This window comes from Ascaphus truei, unplaced genomic scaffold (assembly GCF_040206685.1).
Source record: "Ascaphus truei isolate aAscTru1 unplaced genomic scaffold, aAscTru1.hap1 HAP1_SCAFFOLD_435, whole genome shotgun sequence".
Lineage (NCBI taxonomy): Eukaryota > Metazoa > Chordata > Amphibia > Anura > Ascaphidae > Ascaphus > Ascaphus truei.
Window position 1 is genome coordinate 82,054 of NW_027456766.1, and position 12,322 is coordinate 94,375.

At 41.2% G+C, this 12,322-nt stretch overlaps 24 non-coding genes across 24 annotated transcripts; all 24 read right to left on the bottom strand.

Annotated features, from left to right (window-relative positions):
* Positions 1-277: 277 nt before the first annotated feature.
* On the bottom strand, positions 278-396 carry LOC142484792 (5S ribosomal RNA). Its single transcript, XR_012798246.1, has one exon. It is a non-coding gene; the product is annotated as a 5S ribosomal RNA (ribosomal RNA).
* Positions 397-1,072: 676 nt separating this feature from the next.
* Positions 1,073-1,191, bottom strand: LOC142484524 (5S ribosomal RNA). The gene has a single exon (XR_012797978.1). It is a non-coding gene; the product is annotated as a 5S ribosomal RNA (ribosomal RNA).
* A 286-nt stretch (positions 1,192-1,477) lies between these two features.
* On the bottom strand, positions 1,478-1,596 carry LOC142484044 (5S ribosomal RNA). Its single transcript, XR_012797548.1, has one exon. It is a non-coding gene; the product is annotated as a 5S ribosomal RNA (ribosomal RNA).
* A 286-nt stretch (positions 1,597-1,882) lies between these two features.
* Positions 1,883-2,001, bottom strand: LOC142484793 (5S ribosomal RNA). Its single transcript, XR_012798247.1, has one exon. It is a non-coding gene; the product is annotated as a 5S ribosomal RNA (ribosomal RNA).
* Positions 2,002-2,287: 286 nt separating this feature from the next.
* On the bottom strand, positions 2,288-2,406 carry LOC142484794 (5S ribosomal RNA). Its single transcript, XR_012798248.1, has one exon. It is a non-coding gene; the product is annotated as a 5S ribosomal RNA (ribosomal RNA).
* Positions 2,407-2,692: 286 nt separating this feature from the next.
* On the bottom strand, positions 2,693-2,811 carry LOC142484795 (5S ribosomal RNA). Its single transcript, XR_012798249.1, has one exon. It is a non-coding gene; the product is annotated as a 5S ribosomal RNA (ribosomal RNA).
* A 286-nt stretch (positions 2,812-3,097) lies between these two features.
* Positions 3,098-3,216, bottom strand: LOC142484796 (5S ribosomal RNA). The gene has a single exon (XR_012798250.1). It is a non-coding gene; the product is annotated as a 5S ribosomal RNA (ribosomal RNA).
* A 286-nt stretch (positions 3,217-3,502) lies between these two features.
* LOC142484797 (5S ribosomal RNA) lies at positions 3,503-3,621 on the bottom strand. Its single transcript, XR_012798251.1, has one exon. It is a non-coding gene; the product is annotated as a 5S ribosomal RNA (ribosomal RNA).
* Positions 3,622-4,297: 676 nt separating this feature from the next.
* On the bottom strand, positions 4,298-4,416 carry LOC142484525 (5S ribosomal RNA). Its single transcript, XR_012797979.1, has one exon. It is a non-coding gene; the product is annotated as a 5S ribosomal RNA (ribosomal RNA).
* A 286-nt stretch (positions 4,417-4,702) lies between these two features.
* Positions 4,703-4,821, bottom strand: LOC142484055 (5S ribosomal RNA). Its single transcript, XR_012797559.1, has one exon. It is a non-coding gene; the product is annotated as a 5S ribosomal RNA (ribosomal RNA).
* A 286-nt stretch (positions 4,822-5,107) lies between these two features.
* LOC142484798 (5S ribosomal RNA) lies at positions 5,108-5,226 on the bottom strand. Its single transcript, XR_012798252.1, has one exon. It is a non-coding gene; the product is annotated as a 5S ribosomal RNA (ribosomal RNA).
* A 286-nt stretch (positions 5,227-5,512) lies between these two features.
* LOC142484799 (5S ribosomal RNA) lies at positions 5,513-5,631 on the bottom strand. Its single transcript, XR_012798253.1, has one exon. It is a non-coding gene; the product is annotated as a 5S ribosomal RNA (ribosomal RNA).
* A 286-nt stretch (positions 5,632-5,917) lies between these two features.
* On the bottom strand, positions 5,918-6,036 carry LOC142484800 (5S ribosomal RNA). The gene has a single exon (XR_012798254.1). It is a non-coding gene; the product is annotated as a 5S ribosomal RNA (ribosomal RNA).
* A 286-nt stretch (positions 6,037-6,322) lies between these two features.
* LOC142484801 (5S ribosomal RNA) lies at positions 6,323-6,441 on the bottom strand. Its single transcript, XR_012798255.1, has one exon. It is a non-coding gene; the product is annotated as a 5S ribosomal RNA (ribosomal RNA).
* A 286-nt stretch (positions 6,442-6,727) lies between these two features.
* Positions 6,728-6,846, bottom strand: LOC142484803 (5S ribosomal RNA). Its single transcript, XR_012798257.1, has one exon. It is a non-coding gene; the product is annotated as a 5S ribosomal RNA (ribosomal RNA).
* A 676-nt stretch (positions 6,847-7,522) lies between these two features.
* On the bottom strand, positions 7,523-7,641 carry LOC142484526 (5S ribosomal RNA). Its single transcript, XR_012797980.1, has one exon. It is a non-coding gene; the product is annotated as a 5S ribosomal RNA (ribosomal RNA).
* Positions 7,642-7,927: 286 nt separating this feature from the next.
* LOC142484804 (5S ribosomal RNA) lies at positions 7,928-8,046 on the bottom strand. Its single transcript, XR_012798258.1, has one exon. It is a non-coding gene; the product is annotated as a 5S ribosomal RNA (ribosomal RNA).
* Positions 8,047-8,332: 286 nt separating this feature from the next.
* On the bottom strand, positions 8,333-8,451 carry LOC142484528 (5S ribosomal RNA). Its single transcript, XR_012797982.1, has one exon. It is a non-coding gene; the product is annotated as a 5S ribosomal RNA (ribosomal RNA).
* Positions 8,452-8,737: 286 nt separating this feature from the next.
* On the bottom strand, positions 8,738-8,856 carry LOC142484805 (5S ribosomal RNA). Its single transcript, XR_012798259.1, has one exon. It is a non-coding gene; the product is annotated as a 5S ribosomal RNA (ribosomal RNA).
* Positions 8,857-9,142: 286 nt separating this feature from the next.
* Positions 9,143-9,261, bottom strand: LOC142484806 (5S ribosomal RNA). Its single transcript, XR_012798260.1, has one exon. It is a non-coding gene; the product is annotated as a 5S ribosomal RNA (ribosomal RNA).
* A 676-nt stretch (positions 9,262-9,937) lies between these two features.
* On the bottom strand, positions 9,938-10,056 carry LOC142484529 (5S ribosomal RNA). The gene has a single exon (XR_012797983.1). It is a non-coding gene; the product is annotated as a 5S ribosomal RNA (ribosomal RNA).
* A 286-nt stretch (positions 10,057-10,342) lies between these two features.
* On the bottom strand, positions 10,343-10,461 carry LOC142484807 (5S ribosomal RNA). Its single transcript, XR_012798261.1, has one exon. It is a non-coding gene; the product is annotated as a 5S ribosomal RNA (ribosomal RNA).
* A 676-nt stretch (positions 10,462-11,137) lies between these two features.
* On the bottom strand, positions 11,138-11,256 carry LOC142484530 (5S ribosomal RNA). The gene has a single exon (XR_012797984.1). It is a non-coding gene; the product is annotated as a 5S ribosomal RNA (ribosomal RNA).
* Positions 11,257-11,542: 286 nt separating this feature from the next.
* On the bottom strand, positions 11,543-11,661 carry LOC142484808 (5S ribosomal RNA). The gene has a single exon (XR_012798262.1). It is a non-coding gene; the product is annotated as a 5S ribosomal RNA (ribosomal RNA).
* Between the last annotated feature and the right edge of the window lie 661 nt (positions 11,662-12,322).

The window sequence follows — 12,322 nt, forward strand, 5'->3', positions numbered from 1 at the left end:
TGTCTCATGATATCCTCTCATTCTTAAATCCATGAGCCTATATCTTGCTCCATGCATACACAGAGACTGAGAAAATGACAGGTGCACTCAAATGTACTATAGACGGAATTCTTGATGTCAGAATTCTATTTTGGAAGGTTGCATTGTGTTGAACTTTCAGAGGAAAAAACGATAGATTTCTTTGCCACTGCGGGAAAAAAGTAGTAAAAAATGAAACATTTTCATTTGCTGCAAGGAATGCCATGTATATTTTCATTAGGGAAGCGAAAAATAAAAACCCCTACAGCACCTGGTATTCCCAGGCAGTCTCCCAACCCAGTACTAATCAAGCCTCACCCTGCTTAGCTTCCGAGATCTGACGGGATCGGGCGCTGTCAAGGTAGTATGGCCGTAGGTGGAGATTGCTGTCTCATGATATCCTCTCATTCTTAAATCCATGAGCCTATATCTTGCTCCATGCATACACAGAGACTGAGAAAATGACAGGTGCACTCAAATGTACTATAGACGGAATTCTTGATGTCAGAATTCTATTTTGGAAGGTTGCATTGTGTTGAACTTTCAGAGGAAAAAACGATAGATTTCTTTGCCACTGCGGGAAAAAAGTAGTAAAAAATTTCAGAGGTGCCTATATTCAACCTCCTCCTGTTTGGATTTGAACTCACTATCTCTTCCAAGTATCAGCTTGAACACTGCACACCCCAACTCTGTGAGCCACAAGCTCACCATATAACATGCTGAGTGTTCTGAGGCCTGTATGATATATTTCTAAATGACATGGGAGGCATAAGTGTATTATTGTGACCGTTAAAAAAATACATTCTTGAAGAATTACCTTAAATGGAGAAATTAAATCAGAGACTGAGAAAATGACAGGTGCACTCAAATATACTATAGACGGAATTCTTGATGTCAGAATTCTATTTTGGAAGGTTGCATTGTGTTGAACTTTCAGAGGAAAAAACAATATATTTCTTTGCCACTCCGGGAAAAAAGTAGCAAGAAATGAAACATTTTCATTTGCTGCGAGGAATGCCATGTATATTTTCATTAGGGAAGCGAAAAATAAAAACCCCTACAGCACCTGGTATTCCCAGGCAGTCTCCCAACCCAGTACTAATCAAGCCTCACCCTGCTTAGCTTCCGAGATCTGACGGGATCGGGCGCTTTCAAGGTAGTATGGCCGTAGGTGGAGATTGCTGTCTCATGATATCCTCTCATTCTTAAATCCATGAGCCTATATCTTGCTCCATGCATACACAGAGACTGAGAAAATGACAGGTGCACTCAAATGTACTATAGACGGAATTCTTGATGTCAGAATTCTATTTTGGAAGGTTGCATTGTGTTGAACTTTCTGAGGAAAAAACGATATATTTCTTTGCCACTGCGGGAAAAAAGTAGTAAAAAATGAAACATTTTCATTTGCTGCAAGGAATGCCATGTATATTTTCATTAGGGAAGCAAAAAATAAAAACACCCACAGCACCTGGTATTCCCAGGCAGTCTCCCAACCCAGTACTAATCAAGCCTCACCCTGCTTAGCTTCCGAGATCTGACGGGATCGGGCGCTTTCAAGGTAGTATGGCCGTAGGTGGAGATTGCTGTCTCATGATATCCTCTCATTCTTAAATCCATGAGCCTATATCTTGCTCCATGCATACACAGAGACTGAGAAAATGACAGGTGCACTCAAATGTACTATAGACGGAATTCTTGATGTCAGAATTCTATTTTGGAAGGTTGCATTGTGTTGAACTTTCAGAGGAAAAAACGATATATTTCTTTGCCACTGCGGGAAAAAAGTAGCAAGAAATGAAACATTTTCATTTGCTGCGAGGAATGCCATGTATATTTTCATTAGGGAAGCGAAAAATAAAAACCCCTACAGCACCTGGTATTCCCAGGCAGTCTCCCAACCCAGTACTAATCAAGCCTCACCCTGCTTAGCTTCCGAGATCTGACGGGATCGGGCGCTGTCAAGGTAGTATGGCCGTAGGTGGAGATTGCTGTCTCATGATATCCTCTCATTCTTAAATCCATGAGCCTATATCTTGCTCCATGCATACACAGAGACTGAGAAAATGACAGGTGCACTCAAATGTACTATAGACGGAATTCTTGATGTCAGAATTCTATTTTGGAAGGTTGCATTGTGTTGAACTTTCAGAGGAAAAAACGATAGATTTCTTTGCCACTGCGGGAAAAAAGTAGTAAAAAATGAAACATTTTCATTTGCTGCAAGGAATGCCATGTATATTTTCATTAGGGAAGCGAAAAATAAAAACCCCTACAGCACCTGGTATTCCCAGGCAGTCTCCCAACCCAGTACTAATCAAGCCTCACCCTGCTTAGCTTCCGAGATCTGACGGGATCGGGCGCTGTCAAGGTAGTATGGCCGTAGGTGGAGATTGCTGTCTCATGATATCCTCTCATTCTTAAATCCATGAGCCTATATCTTGCTCCATGCATACACAGAGACTGAGAAAATGACAGGTGCACTCAAATGTACTATAGACGGAATTCTTGATGTCAGAATTCTATTTTGGAAGGTTGCATTGTGTTGAACTTTCAGAGGAAAAAACGATAGATTTCTTTGCCACTGCGGGAAAAAAGTAGTAAAAAATGAAACATTTTCATTTGCTGCAAGGAATGCCATGTATATTTTCATTAGGGAAGCGAAAAATAAAAACCCCTACAGCACCTGGTATTCCCAGGCAGTCTCCCAACCCAGTACTAATCAAGCCTCACCCTGCTTAGCTTCCGAGATCTGACGGGATCGGGCGCTGTCAAGGTAGTATGGCCGTAGGTGGAGATTGCTGTCTCATGATATCCTCTCATTCTTAAATCCATGAGCCTATATCTTGCTCCATGCATACACAGAGACTGAGAAAATGACAGGTGCACTCAAATGTACTATAGACGGAATTCTTGATGTCAGAATTCTATTTTGGAAGGTTGCATTGTGTTGAACTTTCAGAGGAAAAAACGATAGATTTCTTTGCCACTGCGGGAAAAAAGTAGTAAAAAATGAAACATTTTCATTTGCTGCAAGGAATGCCATGTATATTTTCATTAGGGAAGCGAAAAATAAAAACCCCTACAGCACCTGGTATTCCCAGGCAGTCTCCCAACCCAGTACTAATCAAGCCTCACCCTGCTTAGCTTCCGAGATCTGACGGGATCGGGCGCTGTCAAGGTAGTATGGCCGTAGGTGGAGATTGCTGTCTCATGATATCCTCTCATTCTTAAATCCATGAGCCTATATCTTGCTCCATGCATACACAGAGACTGAGAAAATGACAGGTGCACTCAAATGTACTATAGACGGAATTCTTGATGTCAGAATTCTATTTTGGAAGGTTGCATTGTGTTGAACTTTCAGAGGAAAAAACGATAGATTTCTTTGCCACTGCGGGAAAAAAGTAGTAAAAAATGAAACATTTTCATTTGCTGCAAGGAATGCCATGTATATTTTCATTAGGGAAGCGAAAAATAAAAACCCCTACAGCACCTGGTATTCCCAGGCAGTCTCCCAACCCAGTACTAATCAAGCCTCACCCTGCTTAGCTTCCGAGATCTGACGGGATCGGGCGCTGTCAAGGTAGTATGGCCGTAGGTGGAGATTGCTGTCTCATGATATCCTCTCATTCTTAAATCCATGAGCCTATATCTTGCTCCATGCATACACAGAGACTGAGAAAATGACAGGTGCACTCAAATGTACTATAGACGGAATTCTTGATGTCAGAATTCTATTTTGGAAGGTTGCATTGTGTTGAACTTTCAGAGGAAAAAACGATAGATTTCTTTGCCACTGCGGGAAAAAAGTAGTAAAAAATTTCAGAGGTGCCTATATTCAACCTCCTCCTGTTTGGATTTGAACTCACTATCTCTTCCAAGTATCAGCTTGAACACTGCACACCCCAACTCTGTGAGCCACAAGCTCACCATATAACATGCTGAGTGTTCTGAGGCCTGTATGATATATTTCTAAATGACATGGGAGGCATAAGTGTATTATTGTGACCGTTAAAAAAATACATTCTTGAAGAATTACCTTAAATGGAGAAATTAAATCAGAGACTGAGAAAATGACAGGTGCACTCAAATATACTATAGACGGAATTCTTGATGTCAGAATTCTATTTTGGAAGGTTGCATTGTGTTGAACTTTCAGAGGAAAAAACAATATATTTCTTTGCCACTCCGGGAAAAAAGTAGCAAGAAATGAAACATTTTCATTTGCTGCGAGGAATGCCATGTATATTTTCATTAGGGAAGCGAAAAATAAAAACCCCTACAGCACCTGGTATTCCCAGGCAGTCTCCCAACCCAGTACTAATCAAGCCTCACCCTGCTTAGCTTCCGAGATCTGACGGGATCGGGCGCTTTCAAGGTAGTATGGCCGTAGGTGGAGATTGCTGTCTCATGATATCCTCTCATTCTTAAATCCATGAGCCTATATCTTGCTCCATGCATACACAGAGACTGAGAAAATGACAGGTGCACTCAAATGTACTATAGACGGAATTCTTGATGTCAGAATTCTATTTTGGAAGGTTGCATTGTGTTGAACTTTCTGAGGAAAAAACGATATATTTCTTTGCCACTGCGGGAAAAAAGTAGTAAAAAATGAAACATTTTCATTTGCTGCAAGGAATGCCATGTATATTTTCATTAGGGAAGCAAAAAATAAAAACACCCACAGCACCTGGTATTCCCAGGCAGTCTCCCAACCCAGTACTAATCAAGCCTCACCCTGCTTAGCTTCCGAGATCTGACGGGATCGGGCGCTTTCAAGGTAGTATGGCCGTAGGTGGAGATTGCTGTCTCATGATATCCTCTCATTCTTAAATCCATGAGCCTATATCTTGCTCCATGCATACACAGAGACTGAGAAAATGACAGGTGCACTCAAATGTACTATAGACGGAATTCTTGATGTCAGAATTCTATTTTGGAAGGTTGCATTGTGTTGAACTTTCAGAGGAAAAAACGATATATTTCTTTGCCACTGCGGGAAAAAAGTAGCAAGAAATGAAACATTTTCATTTGCTGCGAGGAATGCCATGTATATTTTCATTAGGGAAGCGAAAAATAAAAACCCCTACAGCACCTGGTATTCCCAGGCAGTCTCCCAACCCAGTACTAATCAAGCCTCACCCTGCTTAGCTTCCGAGATCTGACGGGATCGGGCGCTGTCAAGGTAGTATGGCCGTAGGTGGAGATTGCTGTCTCATGATATCCTCTCATTCTTAAATCCATGAGCCTATATCTTGCTCCATGCATACACAGAGACTGAGAAAATGACAGGTGCACTCAAATGTACTATAGACGGAATTCTTGATGTCAGAATTCTATTTTGGAAGGTTGCATTGTGTTGAACTTTCAGAGGAAAAAACGATAGATTTCTTTGCCACTGCGGGAAAAAAGTAGTAAAAAATGAAACATTTTCATTTGCTGCAAGGAATGCCATGTATATTTTCATTAGGGAAGCGAAAAATAAAAACCCCTACAGCACCTGGTATTCCCAGGCAGTCTCCCAACCCAGTACTAATCAAGCCTCACCCTGCTTAGCTTCCGAGATCTGACGGGATCGGGCGCTGTCAAGGTAGTATGGCCGTAGGTGGAGATTGCTGTCTCATGATATCCTCTCATTCTTAAATCCATGAGCCTATATCTTGCTCCATGCATACACAGAGACTGAGAAAATGACAGGTGCACTCAAATGTACTATAGACGGAATTCTTGATGTCAGAATTCTATTTTGGAAGGTTGCATTGTGTTGAACTTTCAGAGGAAAAAACGATAGATTTCTTTGCCACTGCGGGAAAAAAGTAGTAAAAAATGAAACATTTTCATTTGCTGCAAGGAATGCCATGTATATTTTCATTAGGGAAGCGAAAAATAAAAACCCCTACAGCACCTGGTATTCCCAGGCAGTCTCCCAACCCAGTACTAATCAAGCCTCACCCTGCTTAGCTTCCGAGATCTGACGGGATCGGGCGCTGTCAAGGTAGTATGGCCGTAGGTGGAGATTGCTGTCTCATGATATCCTCTCATTCTTAAATCCATGAGCCTATATCTTGCTCCATGCATACACAGAGACTGAGAAAATGACAGGTGCACTCAAATGTACTATAGACGGAATTCTTGATGTCAGAATTCTATTTTGGAAGGTTGCATTGTGTTGAACTTTCAGAGGAAAAAACGATAGATTTCTTTGCCACTGCGGGAAAAAAGTAGTAAAAAATGAAACATTTTCATTTGCTGCAAGGAATGCCATGTATATTTTCATTAGGGAAGCGAAAAATAAAAACCCCTACAGCACCTGGTATTCCCAGGCAGTCTCCCAACCCAGTACTAATCAAGCCTCACCCTGCTTAGCTTCCGAGATCTGACGGGATCGGGCGCTGTCAAGGTAGTATGGCCGTAGGTGGAGATTGCTGTCTCATGATATCCTCTCATTCTTAAATCCATGAGCCTATATCTTGCTCCATGCATACACAGAGACTGAGAAAATGACAGGTGCACTCAAATGTACTATAGACGGAATTCTTGATGTCAGAATTCTATTTTGGAAGGTTGCATTGTGTTGAACTTTCAGAGGAAAAAACGATAGATTTCTTTGCCACTGCGGGAAAAAAGTAGTAAAAAATGAAACATTTTCATTTGCTGCAAGGAATGCCATGTATATTTTCATTAGGGAAGCGAAAAATAAAAACCCCTACAGCACCTGGTATTCCCAGGCAGTCTCCCAACCCAGTACTAATCAAGCCTCACCCTGCTTAGCTTCCGAGATCTGACGGGATCGGGCGCTGTCAAGGTAGTATGGCCGTAGGTGGAGATTGCTGTCTCATGATATCCTCTCATTCTTAAATCCATGAGCCTATATCTTGCTCCATGCATACACAGAGACTGAGAAAATGACAGGTGCACTCAAATGTACTATAGACGGAATTCTTGATGTCAGAATTCTATTTTGGAAGGTTGCATTGTGTTGAACTTTCAGAGGAAAAAACGATAGATTTCTTTGCCACTGCGGGAAAAAAGTAGTAAAAAATTTCAGAGGTGCCTATATTCAACCTCCTCCTGTTTGGAATTGAACTCACTATCTCTTCCAAGTATCAGCTTGAACACTGCACACCCCAACTCTGTGAGCCACAAGCTCACCATATAACATGCAGAGTGTTCTGAGGCCTGTATGATATATTTCTAAATGACATGGGAGGCATAAGTGTATTATTGTGACCGTTAAAAAAATACATTCTTGAAGAATTACCTTAAATGGAGAAATTAAATCAGAGACTGAGAAAATGACAGGTGCACTCAAATATACTATAGACGGAATTCTTGATGTCAGAATTCTATTTTGGAAGGTTGCATTGTGTTGAACTTTCAGAGGAAAAAACAATATATTTCTTTGCCACTCCGGGAAAAAAGTAGCAAGAAATGAAACATTTTCATTTGCTGCGAGGAATGCCATGTATATTTTCATTAGGGAAGCGAAAAATAAAAACCCCTACAGCACCTGGTATTCCCAGGCAGTCTCCCAACCCAGTACTAATCAAGCCTCACCCTGCTTAGCTTCCGAGATCTGACGGGATCGGGCGCTTTCAAGGTAGTATGGCCGTAGGTGGAGATTGCTGTCTCATGATATCCTCTCATTCTTAAATCCATGAGCCTATATCTTGCTCCATGCATACACAGAGACTGAGAAAATGACAGGTGCACTCAAATGTACTATAGACGGAATTCTTGATGTCAGAATTCTATTTTGGAAGGTTGCATTGTGTTGAACTTTCAGAGGAAAAAACGATATATTTCTTTGCCACTGCGGGAAAAAAGTAGCAAGAAATGAAACATTTTCATTTGCTGCGAGGAATGCCATGTATATTTTCATTAGGGAAGCGAAAAATAAAAACCCCTACAGCACCTGGTATTCCCAGGCAGTCTCCCAACCCAGTACTAATCAAGCCTCACCCTGCTTAGCTTCCGAGATCTGACGGGATCGGGCGCTGTCAAGGTAGTATGGCCGTAGGTGGAGATTGCTGTCTCATGATATCCTCTCATTCTTAAATCCATGAGCCTATATCTTGCTCCATGCATACACAGAGACTGAGAAAATGACAGGTGCACTCAAATGTACTATAGACGGAATTCTTGATGTCAGAATTCTATTTTGGAAGGTTGCATTGTGTTGAACTTTCAGAGGAAAAAACGATAGATTTCTTTGCCACTGCGGGAAAAAAGTAGCAAGAAATGAAACATTTTCATTTGCTGCGAGGAATGCCATGTATATTTTCATTAGGGAAGCGAAAAATAAAAACCCCTACAGCACCTGGTATTCCCAGGCAGTCTCCCAACCCAGTACTAATCAAGCCTCACCCTGCTTAGCTTCCGAGATCTGACGGGATCGGGCGCTTTCAAGGTAGTATGGCCGTAGGTGGAGATTGCTGTCTCATGATATCCTCTCATTCTTAAATCCATGAGCCTATATCTTGCTCCATGCATACACAGAGACTGAGAAAATGACAGGTGCACTCAAATGTACTATAGACGGAATTCTTGATGTCAGAATTCTATTTTGGAAGGTTGCATTGTGTTGAACTTTCAGAGGAAAAAACGATATATTTCTTTGCCACTGCGGGAAAAAAGTAGCAAGAAATGAAACATTTTCATTTGCTGCGAGGAATGCCATGTATATTTTCATTAGGGAAGCGAAAAATAAAAACCCCTACAGCACCTGGTATTCCCAGGCAGTCTCCCAACCCAGTACTAATCAAGCCTCACCCTGCTTAGCTTCCGAGATCTGACGGGATCGGGCGCTGTCAAGGTAGTATGGCCGTAGGTGGAGATTGCTGTCTCATGATATCCTCTCATTCTTAAATCCATGAGCCTATATCTTGCTCCATGCATACACAGAGACTGAGAAAATGACAGGTGCACTCAAATGTACTATAGATGGAATTCTTGATGTCAGAATTCTATTTTGGAAGGTTGCATTGTGTTGAACTTTCAGAGGAAAAAACGATATATTTCTTTGCCACTGCGGGAAAAAAGTAGCAAGAAATGAAACATTTTCATTTGCTGCGAGGAATGCCATGTATATTTTCATTAGGGAAGCGAAAAATAAAAACCCCTACAGCACCTGGTATTCCCAGGCAGTCTCCCAACCCAGTACTAATCAAGCCTCACCCTGCTTAGCTTCCGAGATCTGACGGGATCGGGCGCTGTCAAGGTAGTATGGCCGTAGGTGGAGATTGCTGTCTCATGATATCCTCTCATTCTTAAATCCATGAGCCTATATCTTGCTCCATGCATACACAGAGACTGAGAAAATGACAGGTGCACTCAAATGTACTATAGACGGAATTCTTGATGTCAGAATTCTATTTTGGAAGGTTGCATTGTGTTGAACTTTCAGAGGAAAAAACGATATATTTCTTTGCCACTGCGGGAAAAAAGTAGTAAAAAATTTCAGAGGTGCCTATATTCAACCTCCTCCTGTTTGGATTTGAACTCACTATCTCTTCCAAGTATCAGCTTGAACACTGCACACCCCAACTCTGTGAGCCACAAGCTCACCATATAACATGCTGAGTGTTCTGAGGCCTGTATGATATATTTCTAAATGACATGGGAGGCATAAGTGTATTATTGTGACCGTTAAAAAAATACATTCTTGAAGAATTACCTTAAATGGAGAAATTAAATCAGAGACTGAGAAAATGACAGGTGCACTCAAATATACTATAGACGGAATTCTTGATGTCAGAATTCTATTTTGGAAGGTTGCATTGTGTTGAACTTTCAGAGGAAAAAACAATATATTTCTTTGCCACTCCGGGAAAAAAGTAGCAAGAAATGAAACATTTTCATTTGCTGCGAGGAATGCCATGTATATTTTCATTAGGGAAGCGAAAAATAAAAACCCCTACAGCACCTGGTATTCCCAGGCAGTCTCCCAACCCAGTACTAATCAAGCCTCACCCTGCTTAGCTTCCGAGATCTGACGGGATCGGGCGCTTTCAAGGTAGTATGGCCGTAGGTGGAGATTGCTGTCTCATGATATCCTCTCATTCTTAAATCCATGAGCCTATATCTTGCTCCATGCATACACAGAGACTGAGAAAATGACAGGTGCACTCAAATGTACTATAGACGGAATTCTTGATGTCAGAATTCTATTTTGGAAGGTTGCATTGTGTTGAACTTTCAGAGGAAAAAACGATATATTTCTTTGCCACTGCGGGAAAAAAGTAGCAAGAAATGAAACATTTTCATTTGCTGCGAGGAATGCCATGTATATTTTCATTAGGGAAGCGAAAAATAAAAACCCCTACAGCACCTGGTATTCCCAGGCAGTCTCCCAACCCAGTACTAATCAAGCCTCACCCTGCTTAGCTTCCGAGATCTGACGGGATCGGGCGCTGTCAAGGTAGTATGGCCGTAGGTGGAGATTGCTGTCTCATGATATCCTCTCATTCTTAAATCCATGAGCCTATATCTTGCTCCATGCATACACAGAGACTGAGAAAATGACAGGTGCACTCAAATGTACTATAGACGGAATTCTTGATGTCAGAATTCTATTTTGGAAGGTTGCATTGTGTTGAACTTTCAGAGGAAAAAACGATATATTTCTTTGCCACTGCGGGAAAAAAGTAGTAAAAAATTTCAGAGGTGCCTATATTCAACCTCCTCCTGTTTGGATTTGAACTCACTATCTCTTCCAAGTATCAGCTTGAACACTGCACACCCCAACTCTGTGAGCCACAAGCTCACCATATAACATGCTGAGTGTTCTGAGGCCTGTATGATATATTTCTAAATGACATGGGAGGCATAAGTGTATTATTGTGACCGTTAAAAAAATACATTCTTGAAGAATTACCTTAAATGGAGAAATTAAATCAGAGACTGAGAAAATGACAGGTGCACTCAAATATACTATAGACGGAATTCTTGATGTCAGAATTCTATTTTGGAAGGTTGCATTGTGTTGAACTTTCAGAGGAAAAAACAATATATTTCTTTGCCACTCCGGGAAAAAAGTAGCAAGAAATGAAACATTTTCATTTGCTGCGAGGAATGCCATGTATATTTTCATTAGGGAAGCGAAAAATAAAAACCCCTACAGCACCTGGTATTCCCAGGCAGTCTCCCAACCCAGTACTAATCAAGCCTCACCCTGCTTAGCTTCCGAGATCTGACGGGATCGGGCGCTTTCAAGGTAGTATGGCCGTAGGTGGAGATTGCTGTCTCATGATATCCTCTCATTCTTAAATCCATGAGCCTATATCTTGCTCCATGCATACACAGAGACTGAGAAAATGACAGGTGCACTCAAATGTACTATAGACGGAATTCTTGATGTCAGAATTCTATTTTGGAAGGTTGCATTGTGTTGAACTTTCAGAGGAAAAAACGATATATTTCTTTGCCACTGCGGGAAAAAAGTAGCAAGAAATGAAACATTTTCATTTGCTGCGAGGAATGCCATGTATATTTTCATTAGGGAAGCGAAAAATAAAAACCCCTACAGCACCTGGTATTCCCAGGCAGTCTCCCAACCCAGTACTAATCAAGCCTCACCCTGCTTAGCTTCCGAGATCTGACGGGATCGGGCGCTGTCAAGGTAGTATGGCCGTAGGTGGAGATTGCTGTCTCATGATATCCTCTCATTCTTAAATCCATGAGCCTATATCTTGCTCCATGCATACACAGAGACTGAGAAAATGACAGGTGCACTCAAATGTACTATAGACGGAATTCTTGATGTCAGAATTCTATTTTGGAAGGTTGCATTGTGTTGAACTTTCAGAGGAAAAAACGATAGATTTCTTTGCCACTGCGGGAAAAAAGTAGTAAAAAATTTCAGAGGTGCCTATATTCAACCTCCTCCTGTTTGGATTTGAACTCACTATCTCTTCCAAGTATCAGCTTGAACACTGCACACCCCAACTCTGTGAGCCACAAGCTCACCATATAACATGCTGAGTGTTCTGAGGCCTGTATGATATATTTCTAAATGACATGGGAGGCATAAGTGTATTATTGTGACCGTTAAAAAAATACATTCTTGAAGAATTACCTTAAATGGAGAAATTAAATCAGAGACTGAGAAAATGACAGGTGCACTCAAATATACTATAGACGGAATTCTTGATGTCAGAATTCTATTTTGGAAGGTTGCATTGTGTTGAACTTTCAGAGGAAAAAACAATATATTTCTTTGCCACTCCGGGAAAAAAGTAGCAAGAAATGAAACATTTTCATTTGCTGCGAGGAATGCCATGTATATTTTCATTAGGGA